Consider the following 12791-nt stretch of genomic DNA (forward strand, 5'->3'; position numbering starts at 1 on the left):
AGCTACTACAATTATTGTTATTATTAAAATACAATAAATCAATTATTAGGGAGAATGTTATTTTGGACAAATAAAAAACTAAAATCAAATCATATTTAGTCTCTAATGCTTAACATTCTATCTTGTCATCACCTATTATTTCTTCTAAATCGGTAAATATGATATAATGAATTTTAATCATCATAATAAATTAAAAAGAGTATAATGTGAAACTTCAATTATTAATTAATAAGGGTATAATTGAAATAATAAAAACTAAAATCACAAGAATAGTTACACTTACACTCTAAAATACCAAGACACATGGTACTTTTTATATAGTAATGATAATATTTAGGCCTTGGTTCAATGATCACCGAGAGCCTCTTTAAAGCTCTCCTGATTTTAGCGATTCAATTCCCGTCTAATGCATCACACTAGCAGTACTATGCTTCTTATTTTTTAAAAATTCAGAAAGTGCAATAGTGCGCTTGTCTGATTTGATAGTTAACCTCCCAATCATCATACAACCCTATTTAGACTCCCTCTTTCTCATATGAGTAGAAGTAGGCTAGATAGGATTTGGTGGTTCACCTCCCAATCCTTATACAAAGCCTCTTTAGACTCCTTCTCCATAGAGTAGGAATAGGTTAGATAGTTGATGTTGTAGGAAAAAAAAAGGTTAGACTCCCTCTTTTTTTTTTTTTTTTTTTAAAACAATTATCTATTTTTTATTAGAAACAGAAATTGCCTGAGGGGGGCCTGGACCGAACCTCAGCCAGCGAACGACACATTGAAATCAAATGACTGCAAACTAACCCAAGCGACTAGGACGACGTCGCACCCGAAAGGATGGATACGACATCCTATCCAACCTATACTCTCCCCTAACTAAACGTGGCAGATCCTCCGTCCTCTCAAAGATGCTAATCTCATCCATAGATTTGCTGCACCCTTCTTTTGCCAATATGTCCGCAATTCTATTGGCTTCCCGAAAGCAATGTTGGACTTTAAAAGAAGAGGACGATGCAAGGCGAATATGCTCCAGCTCCTTATCAATGGACCATGGCCTCCTGCACTCGTTGTTTAAAACCCGTACCAAGACCAACGAGTCCGACTCCGCCAATACCTGTGTGAGACCCTGCTGGGCACATAGTCGTACACCCACTAGCATGGCTTTGGCCTCCGCTTGCATACTTGTCTTTGTGCCAAAACCCACAGAGAAGGCCAACATTAGCCGCCCCCTAGAGTCACGTATTATCCCCCCTCCTCCGCCTATTCCTGGGTTGCCCATCGAACAGCCGTCTGTGTTGAGCTTGACCCACCCTAATTGAGGCGGAATCCACTGAACTTTCGTGATTTGGAGCACGGCTCGTCTCAATTCCACCTGCTCCAAGAATAGTGGCCAAAACCTGATCTCTTGTAACTCGCCGTACTTAATCACATAAGCATCCTTCAGGTCCTGAAAGATGGCGCGACACACCCCATGCACCTCTACCGTCACCCCTTGGAAAACACTAGAATTCCTTGCCTTCCACAGGTGCCAACAAATCAACACCGGGGTTAGACTCCCTTTTATTTTTAGCATTACTATCAGAAACCTCCCTTATGATTTATGCTAATATCACTTAGCACCCTATAGATCTGAAAAATATCATGTTCCTCCCTTGAAGTGACACACTTTTCAAACTTGTTAGCCCTTTTGAGCAAAAGCAACAATATAAAGATGGAACAAAGGAGAGATGATAAGTTTTTTCCAAAAAGTCACAAGTTTCTTCTTACTTATGGTATTTGCTATTGAGATATGTTGGCATATTAAATTAAGATTAAATAATAAAATTTTTATGTTATTATTTAGTAGTAGTATTTTGGTCAAGACAAATTTTAAATAATTTTATTGGAGTCAAATTGTAGTTGTTTTAATATTTAAGAATTGATATTGTGTTATGTAATTTATTGTGATAGCCAAGACTTATTTACCAAATCATCAAAGCTATGTACAAATCTTATTATAGTCATAAGTTGAGAACAGTGAGGAGTGAAAGTTTGATAGACTTTTATCCCTCTTCTCTCATACATATTCATATATATATATATATATATATATATATATATATATATATATATATATATTGCTTCTCCATATATATTGATTTTATGAAATTTATCTCCTATAATTTTTTGATGACACTTTGGGCTCTACATCTAGTATTAGTGTGAGAACCCTCATTTTTAAAATACAATTTTTTCAAACTACATGCCTTGCACCAAGATTTAAACCACCTCTTATATGCCCTAACATTATATTTCACAATGTGTTATAACAAATCCCTTGTATTGACCCTCACTTTAAAACACAATTTTCTTATTTACATGCCTTATTATAAGATCTAGACCATTTATTATATGCCCTTATAAAATATTTTCTACATGTTACAATAATTTCCATGTATAATGTTCCATTTTATTTTACTTGAAGTAAGAATATTTTCTTGAGCTATATTAAATTAATGCACCACTTGTGTTTGTCCAAGTGTTCTTTTGTTAGTGGTAGCAAGTTATGTGAGTGATGAGAGATGTTAATCGTGTATTGGTACATTTGGAAAGTTAAGTAGACCATTAGTCAAAGATTAAGAAAGGTTTGGTTAAGAAAAGGGCCATGTGGCAAAACCTTGACCATAGACTTGTTGACTAAGGATTAAGAGACAAAATAAAAACTTAGCAAACCCTTTCTTTTCTTCTCATGTTGGCCGAATTTCAGCTCAAGGAAGAGAGTGAGAGAGAGAGCTCCCAAATCAGGTTTTCTTACCTAAACAAATCAAAGACCAAAATTCAAGAGAGGAATTTAGGGTTTGCAAGGAAGCTTTCTTTGTTTTTAGTGTTGAATCCCAACCTTGGAGCCTCTACTTGGTGGATTTCTTGGTGATTTGAACACCGTGTAAGTAAGGTAAGTACTCTTTAATTTAGGGGTTTTATGTGTTAGATCACCTACTATAAGCTCTAATCATGAATTGCAAGTTGTTGTGGTTGGAATTGGAAGTTAACCCCTTGAATTAAACAAGTAGTGGATGAATTGTTAGTATGCACACCAAGTGTTTGATGAAATGTTCAACCCTTATTCATGTATGTTTATGAGATATTGATATGCTTTAAAACCCTATATGGTCAGATGTAATACTTGGGATATGCAAAAAGTGAAAATAATGAGAAGAGTGAAAGTTGGGAAAGAATTAAGTGTGCTGACCGAAATTTGTCCAGCTTGCTGTCCGAATTTTGCCCTGATGTTTCATGCATATTTTGGCTACAAATGTGAGTGATATATGTTGGGTTATGTGTGTAGAGGTTGTCTACAAAAAATTAGCCAATTTGGTTGAGTAAATTTTGAGTTGCAAGCAAAGGGACAAAACTGGACTAGGTCCAGAAACTTTCTGTCCAGCCATGTTGTAAAGGCTATAACGTTTTGCTCACTGATCCGAATTGAGTACCGTTTGTGGCATTGGAAAATAGACTCTTAGAGCTTTAAAATGGTACCTGGCTCATGTTCTGGTTCGTCCCGAGCAATTCGTGGCAAGTCGTGGAAGTCGGCTACCCGTGCGGTACTGTTCATCCGAGGCAGTCCAGAAATTTCTTTTGGTTTCTTAATTTTGAGCCACTTATGTTGGGATTTTGGAAATGATTTCTTCTAGACAAATTTAGCCTTATGAGCCTAGTTTCCAATGCAACTGACGGAACCTAATTCCAACTTTCCCACAATGAGAAATGACCATTTTCCCGAGGCTGACCGGGCGAGATAGTTTAACCCGTAATGAAGTCTTTGAGCTTTAGTGAAACTTTTCTCTTGCCAAACTTTTATGTACATACTAGACTTATTTTCCATGAACTTTCACCGTGGTTTAGACCCTATTTGCATGCCGGATTAAGTAACTTAAGCTACTCACTTGGCCTCTTACTGAACCTATATTTTAGTAAGGAACGAATCCAATCATTAATGTTTTCACTCGTTGACCTAGGTTTGGGCAACGACGGTGATCGTAACTGAGACGTTTGACGTCGATTATTACTTTTGCTTGACAGGTGAGTGTTCCACTACCTGCTACTTGTTATGTGAAATATTTGTGTACTTGAAAGTATTGAATTGTTATTGATTGAGCCAAACACTGTTTTAATTAAAATTGAGGCGAGTGTGTACTTTATCGCACTCGACCTTCCTGGTTTTTTTTCTTTTCACTGAGCCTCTACTTACTGAATGAATTAACATGAAATGAGATATTGCTATACATGACTGTGCTTAAGTTGCGTGGATGACATTCCACCAACTACTGTTACTATTTGGGTACCCAACCTCATAGGTGAATCGGTTGTATCGAGCCAGCAAGGGCTTGGTCGAGAAGGCCGATAAACCTTGAGGACTGTTTACTGTTCACTGGAAATCGAATCTTGCTTGGAGGTCCCTGGTGAAGCATAGCCGTTGTGCTTGCTTGTTGTGTTGTCCAGCACCACTAGTGATAAAATCCTCGGCTTGATACTGTTTCATTGGAATCCTTGAGCATTGGAAACTCGGATTCCTGGTATACTCGAGTATTACCAAACTATTGTTTATGGAGTACGGGCCCGGTGGGGGGTTGTTTGGTGGACGGAGACTGGTGAAAGTGGTGTGCTACGGACCTATATACTATTACAAGTGTTGACGGAGTGTCAACAGGAGGCAATTATGTTCAAGCTCAAGTGGACCTTTGGCTTTTGAAAGCCACTCGTATCCTTGAATTGAACTGTGATTAAACTGTTATTTTACTGTACGGTGTTTAGTTGGCTATTTTGTGATTTTATGTGGCTATGTGTTTACTTGTTTACCTGGAACCTCACTGGGCTTTAGCTCACCCCATTCCCTTTTTTTTTCTTAACAGATCGGGAAGGGATTTGATCGAGGGATTTCTTAGCTTTATTTTGCCGTTCTTGCGTTGTGAGGTTGTAACTTTCGTTTAAGCAAACTTGTAAGCTTAAATTCTTAAGGGTGATTTATATTATGTAATTTTGAGTGAAGCGTGGTAAGTTGGCATGCGATGATATGTGTACTAAGCTGAATTGTTGGATTAGTGATTATGTTTGAGTTAGTGTTTCAATCCCCTGCATTGTCAAATGTTACATTCATTTCATTGATGATATTAGTACTTTGAACGACTGAGTCCTGGCGAGAGTTGGGCAGGCAGTCCGCTGATATCCTAGGGTTTGCCCTAGGGAGAGGTGGGGCTGTCATAATTAGAACCATAGGTTTGAAATATTGATTTCGAGGTTTCTATAAACATTGAAAAATTGTCCAACTATAAGATTAATCTTGGATAGTTTCCACTGTCAAAACTAGCACTTACATAAGAAGTAATGTGAAGAAGCCCCTTGATCGAGTTAGACAATAAAGTTGGTCTTGAAGTATCTAGTCAATGAAGATTGGATCATAAGATTGATCCGAAAATTATTATAAAGATAGATATTGAAGAAAAATCCTGTTGTTGAATTGTGATTATTAAAATCGTAGAATGGTGAGTTATGAACGAATTAACATCAAATTATACGACAAAAATAGTCTATCTAGATGTATGGATTATTTTAACGATAAAAGTGTTTGAAGTTGAAGCAGAAAGTGATGCTGCTAGAATTTGCAAGAAAAGATTATTGTTCATGATTGTGTTGAAGAGTGCCTAATTTAAGAGAGCCAATATTAGCATATTAATTAAGTTTACAAAATAAAGTTTCTATGTTATTATTTAGTAGTAATATTTTAGTCAAGTCAAGTTTTTAATAAATAGGTTTATTGGAGTCAAATTATGGTAGTTTTATTATTTAAGAACTGATATCGTGTTAGGTAATTTATTATACTTGATGAGATTTGTATCTCTTTTACTGTTTTCGAGAAAAGATTCGTATTGATTTTGGTTTTGTCATGTGCAAGTTTCTACTTCGCTATGCCACTGATTCTCGCAGAAAACTATCTTATGGAAAATTTCTTCAAAAGATTTTTGAGTTTTACAAAGTACCAATTCTAGGTGTTTGTCCCAAAGAAGCATCTTCTTATGCCTTTACCAAAGGATATTTTGAAAGGAAAAATCTTGTCTTTAAGGATAATCTATGGGCTTATAAGGGGGCATCATCTAGTGAACATAGGTCTAAGGCTGCACATGATCCTTCATTTGTCGCACTCACTTCCATTCATCCCAGGAAGTCTGCCACTAAGGCATCTTCCTCCTCCAATGATGAAGTGATTGAGCTCCTTCGTGAACTCAAACAGCATGTTCTTCTTCTGGAACATGGTCTAATGCTCACCATGTCCTCTGAGTATCAAATAGCCTACCTAGACAAAAAGAACCTCCTTTTCCCCCACCTGTGGTTGAGGATGTTTCACATGGCAAAGAGCCACGCCCCACTGATCTAAGTTCATCAATTCCAGACCCGAACTCATCAACTCCTGTGACTCCTCATGGCCCTTCCACATCAGATAAAGGCAAGGCACCAATTGAAGAAGCTACTGAAGATGATGAAGAAACTGAAGAGGAGGACCTCTCCCAATATCAGCTCTCTCGAAGAACACCTGGATCCACATAGTTCACCGTTTAGGACATTTGCATTTTGTTTGTCTATTCCATGTTTACTAGTGTTTGTGGTGTTCAACAATGAATATGAAGATGTTCTTTTAGTTTTTTTTTGAAGATTATGTCTGTAATGGTTATGAATATATGGATGGATGTTTAAGTATTTTGAATGATGAATGTGTGGATGTGATGAATATTTTTTTTTGTTATTGGTTCTCCGTGATATGATTGATGAATGTTTTTGTGGATGTGATTGATTACCCTTTTGTGATGACAAAAAGGGGGAGAAGGCTGGATTGGATTGATTGATGATTTAATTGAAATTGAATTGGCTGATGGATTGAATTGTAAAATGTTGGATGTTGGCTGCTTAATTGTTATATATTTGGATTATTGATTAATTCGGTTGGGTAGCCAAGTGAGGGGGAGTTTTTCAAATTTTTGCTCTATGATCCACTAAGTAAGGGGGAGTTGTTGTCAATTAAGAAAGGGGGAGTTATTGCAATCATTAAATCTCATTTCAAACCATTGTTTTGTCATCATCAAAAAGGGGGAGAATGTTATTCTTGATTTTGATGATCACAAAGTACTTTGAAATGTTTATCTAACTCTCTTCAAATATAAGTGTTTTTGCCTATCAAAAAATCAGGTACGAATATATCAAGAAATGAAAATCAACCAAAAGAAGAAGCAAAAACAGGACACTCATGTCGGACGTCCGAAAGGAATCTGTTGGACGTCCGAAAGGATAAAGAACATCAAGAAGGAAGCTCTGTCGGACGCTCATAAGGAAGCGTTGGACGTCCGGAAGGATCGGACGCACGCCTCGGACGTATATCAACCGCGTCGGACGTCTGAAATATTCCAAGATGACTTGCCAACTCTCTGCCAGCGATCGGACGCTGATGCTGTCGGACGATAAAAACGCATCGGACGTCCGAACTACAACTTGGCTGTTTTCGGACGATAGGTTCGGACGATGATTTGGTCGTCGGACGTCCGACAGCCCCAACGGCTAGCTGACTCTTCATCTGTCTTCTATCCGTTGGAAGCATTGATGAAACCCATTTTTGGTCCCCTTTAAAAACAAACTGTTCTGAACTAAGAAGGGACTTTTACACACTTTGTTTACAAGATCTCAAGAGATATTTTAGCTAGAAAATAGTCTCCAAAGCTAGATTTGTTCTCCAAGTGGTGTGAATTTCTTGTGAGCATTTCTCTTGTGGTTGAAAGTTTCATTAGTGTAGCTTTGTTGAGAGTTATCTGAGTGATTGTAAAACTTTTTAGCTTGACTAAGTGAGGCTTAGGGCAAGGAGGAAGTGCTCCTTCCATTGTACATCTAGTTGATCATCTTTCATCAAAGAGAAGTTGCTCAACCTAGTGATTGGTCTGCAAGTTTGAGGAAAGCTTGATAGACAATCGGTTTGATATTCTATCTTATTTTTTTTTGTTTAATAAAATTCTCATTGCTTATCTATACTTGTTTTTCTACTCAACATTGCTCTCTTCTTCTAATCTACTTGGTTGATCATTACTAGAAAAGAAGGTAAATTTTTATTAAAGAAAAAGTGCATAAATTTGATTAAAATTTTAATCAACCTAATTCACCCCCCTCTTAGGTTGTCTTTGGGCCTTACAGTCTGGATTTGGATCTACTTCTATTTTCTGTATTTCTCTTTTCAGATCTATCCCGAACAAACAAGTCATTGGCTTGACTTCCACTAGTTTCCCTAGTAATTTCTGATAGGTTATAATTTGTTACTAAATTTATAATTACTTTTCCCTTGATTTTTGCCAAATATCTTCTTATTTGATAGATTCTATTTATATTTGGTATTTTATACTTGTTTCAGGAGCGGGAATGAAAAGTGTTTAAATGAAGATTTTCTAGCGAAAAACATCTGATGGTTGCACGAGGGCGCGCCTAAGTTCACTGCTCAAAGCTGAAAAGTCGGGATTGATATTGGGCAATCTCTAAATCTGAATCAATTTCCTAATTTGATAGCTATCAGGACCTTCCTGATTTCGCGGGATCATTCTCAAGTGATTGGGAGAGGTTTTAGGAAATTAAATTGTGATAGAAATCTTTTTAGGAATTGGATTGGTATTAGATTACCAATCAATTACGAGAAACTAAGAAAAGGAAGCCGGATCCCGCGTGATGAAGAGTTCGGCCAACAACACATTCGGGATGAGTTCTTTTAAGAAGCTACAAAATAGGAATGGATAGTTACTCTTGTCTTTTACTTTTTCTTTTTAGCCGACTTTTACTTTTCTTTCTTAAAGGAATTTGCGGAGACAACAATTGAAGGCTTCGAACAGCTTTTTCGCATGGTTGTTCTCCATTAATGGAGGACTAACCTCCTAATTCTAGTCAAGGGGATAACTGAAGATTCGGTTCAACAATTACTGTGAGATCTAAATTATTTTAATTGCTTCCTCCATTTATTGGTATTCATATGTTTTCTGCTTTTAATTGTTGTTATAGCTATCGTGTATGATTGAATAGATGCGCAATATTTAATTATTCACGTATGCTATTATGCTAATTAGGGGTAATTGAATCCGTAATTGTTCGTTATCTCTATCTAAGTAGCAAGGGACAGTTGCTTGAGACAGTTATTGTTTGCACAGTTATTGTTTGGACAGAAAATTCAACAAGGGAAGATGTCCATACTCGTCGAGTAAATCAAGTAACTGTCTCATCAATTCAACAACAAATATCTGAATTAACTTCAGCTATTCGACAGTTGGCTGTAGGGGATTTGCAGCAAGCCAAAACATGTGGTATTTGTAAGGACACGAGCCATCTCATGGATTGGTGTCCAATGCTACAAGATGAAGGAGTTGAACAAGTAACCATGGCTGGCAACATGCAGTATGACCCTTACTCTAACACGTATACTCCGAATTGGAGAGACCATTCGAATTTCAGCTATGGAGGTAACAAGCAGCAAAATTCTTTGCCCAATAAGCAACAAGGTTTTCAGCCATGGTACTCCTCCAAATCTCAATCTCATTCATCAAAATGCTGACATGTCTTTGAAGGATATGGTCAAGGCATTAGTTGCCAACACCATGCAACTCCAGCAAAATGCCACTCAATACCAACAAAAGACGGACACAAGCATAACAAACATAGAAAATCAGTTGAGTCAGATGACTTCTACACTACATCGTTTGGAGTCTCGAGAAAAAGGCAGACTTCCATCTCAGTTTGAAGTTAATCCAAAGAATGTGAGTGCCATGACCCTCAGAAGTGGAAAAGAAATTAAAGGGCTTACGGTTCTAAAGGATAAGGGTCAAGATCAAATTCAAAAAGAGATGGAAGATGGAAGGCATGAATTGGCATCTACACTGACTGAGCAAATGGAATTCTCCAATTTATGAAGAATTGCCCTCACAGACCATCATCGATTTTAAGAAAGATGAGGATGTAATTATCCTGACAAGTGACATAGAACTGCAAGAGTCTTAAGAAAATGGATCTAAAGATGCAATTGAAAAGGAAGTTGAAGTGCAAGAAATGGAACCCCAATATCAAATTGTTCAAGTGGATGAATCAAGTGAACAATCTCCCAATACGGTGACATCTCCTCTATTCTTTAATCAATATCCTCCTGACTCTTATTGTTTAATTCCTGTTAGTGAGATTGATTTTATTATACCAGAAGATTTTGAATTTCATGATAGGAATAAGTTAGAGTTGCGATGGCAAAACATCTTGAACCAGCAAGAACGCGTGATGGAAGAGTGAGTGAAGAATTAAGACGCTTGTTGTGAGAACCCGTATTTTGTATTTTCTAGATTTTATTATTTTTCATGGCTTGTTTTCTGCATTTTCGTGCTTAGGAAAAATTTCTAGATGATTTTAAGGAGCAGATATAATTTTTAGATGATTTTTCTAGTATAGAATAGGTTTTGAGAAATTAAGAGCGTATATCGGACTTGGGACCCACTAGTGCGAAAAGTTCAGAAAAATTCGGTCAACTAGATTAAGTTTTGGATACTGGAAGTAATTTACCGGTGTGAAGAGATAATTAGAGGATGCTAAGTGGATTGGTATAAGAGAGACAAGTTAGATAAGCATTTAATAAAAGGTGACAAGTGTCACCATTTGAGTGGGTTTACCTTAAGACCACTATTTATGGTCTTACCAATTGACTAAATAAAAAAAAAAACTACCAAAATTTCTTCATTTTCTCTTCTCTTGTGGCCGGCTTTCTCTCTCAAAAAGAAAGAAAAAAACTCTTTAAGTTTTGCTTCCATTTAGCTCAAATCCATCCAACCAACTATTGAAACTTGAAATTTCTCCATAAAACCTCTTTAATTAGTGTTAGTGAGTTGATTTGTGGGGTTATTTGGAAAGCTAAGAGGACCTATTGCTCCCTCTCTCTTGTTTCTAAGGTGAGTTGTGAAGAACCGCTTTCCTTCCTCTAATGATGCTTAATTTGTGATTAGTGGTAGTATAAGGTGCAATATTATGGATTACATCTTGATTTGTGGTTGAATTAGTGAAGTTTTCTATTTATTGGTGATTTTTCTGTTTTAATATGAACATAATTGTGTGGCTATCTATGATGATTGGAAATGGTATGTAATGACTCTAGGAGGTGGAAAAAGTGATTAATTGCAACCAATTTCTGTTTGGAAGAAAAGTTGACAAGTTAGGGTTTTTGCGAAGAACATTCTGCCCAATTTTGTAGTTCCTAGTTAGAGGCCGAATTGGCCTTAGCTTAAAACATGAAAGTTGTAGGGAATGACATTTTAGAGGAGCCTGAAAAATTTCAGGTCAATCGGAGTAGTGTATAATGAGAAAAGTCGAAATTACCCTTGCTGTCCTGGTTTTATCCGAATGTAAGAATTGCGCCTGTAATTGGTTGTTTTGGCTGGAATTGCTTTGGAATTGGTTGTTGAGGTCTTCTGATAAAATGTATCCATGTTTCTAAGATTTCAAGTGGCTTTGGAATTTCTAGATTTGGACTTGTGTAGGCTGAGTTATGATGTTTACACCAGAATGCGTTTTGTGAATCTGTTTTTACGGTTTTGATGTAGTATCTTGCATTTTTGACCTGGTTGCACTCAAAACTGGGTTGAGTGACCTTCTGTAATGTTGTAGCCCTGTCTTTTAGCTTCGAAACGGTGTATCATAAACCTTCATCCGGTAATCGTGGTGCCTTTGGTACCGTTACCGCAAAAAGAGGTCAAAAACTATTTTTTTCAGGGCCAAAGCTAATTGCATTTCCGAATTTTCTGGTTTCCTCTAATGTGTGTGTATGCTTATGGATCCCTATTGGGGTCATATTTGGCATTGGATTATGACTCGTTATCGAGTCTCGTTGTACTTGTTTGCATGTTTTAGGGCGTGACGGTGGTTCACGACATTCTTGTGACGGAAGTGCCTGAAACCGCATTTGCAAGCTTGGTGAGTGTACTACTCACTTGTGTGTTAATACATGGCTTTGATACTTGAACTTGGTGCTTTGAATGTTAATTGCTTGAAGTGAAAGTGTACTTTGTCACTCTCACTTATTGTTTATCATGTTATTGGAATGTTATATGAAATGCTACATGAAATGAAAGTACATGGCTTGGTGTCGTTTGGACAAGCATCCAACGACTACAATTGTTATCCTTGAGTTCAACCCCATTGGTCGTTGATTGAATCGAGCCGGCGAGGGTTTGGTCGTGTCAATTAATGTGCCTTGGGGAAGTGTTATATGGAATCTTGTAGTATGAGAGACTCTCGATTCCGGTTTACTCGAGTAATACCAAAGTGCAAGTGTTTGAAGTTCGGGCCCGGTAGGGGAATGTTAGGTGGAAGGAATGGAAGTAAAGTGGAGTCTACGGTTGGTTATTTTTGAACATTGACGGAGAGTCAATGACGTCTGATCAAGAAATGCAAACGATGGAAAAAGGCTCTTGAGAGCCATCCGTATCCTTTTATCACCACCATTAATGTGTGCCTTTGTTTACTTTTGGTGAATTGAAATGAAAAGCTTTATGATTACATGAACTTGGTTGCTTAAGTAATAGTATCTCACTGGGCAATTAGCTCACACTGTCCCTTTTGTTTTCCTTACAGGTATATGACTACTTTTGGAATGATTCTTGCTAGTTGGTTGCCAAATGAGCTAAATGAATATCTCTTTTGTATTATATATGAAGTAGGACCCTAAATGTATCTTTAGGGCCGTTTTCACTTTAATTTGGCAAACCAAACATGTAGTA

General features: G+C 37.1%; 1 long non-coding RNA gene across 1 annotated transcript; it reads left to right on the top strand.

The window, feature by feature from the left end:
• Positions 1-2734: 2734 nt before the first annotated feature.
• On the top strand, positions 2735-6731 carry LOC140016220 (uncharacterized). The gene is made up of 3 exons (XR_011822563.1): positions 2735-2926; positions 3990-4053; positions 4884-6731. It is a non-coding gene; the product is annotated as an uncharacterized lncRNA (long non-coding RNA).
• The last annotated feature ends 6060 nt before the right edge of the window (positions 6732-12791 follow it).

This window comes from Coffea arabica, chromosome 10c (genome assembly GCF_036785885.1).
Source record: "Coffea arabica cultivar ET-39 chromosome 10c, Coffea Arabica ET-39 HiFi, whole genome shotgun sequence".
NCBI lineage: Eukaryota > Viridiplantae > Streptophyta > Magnoliopsida > Gentianales > Rubiaceae > Coffea > Coffea arabica.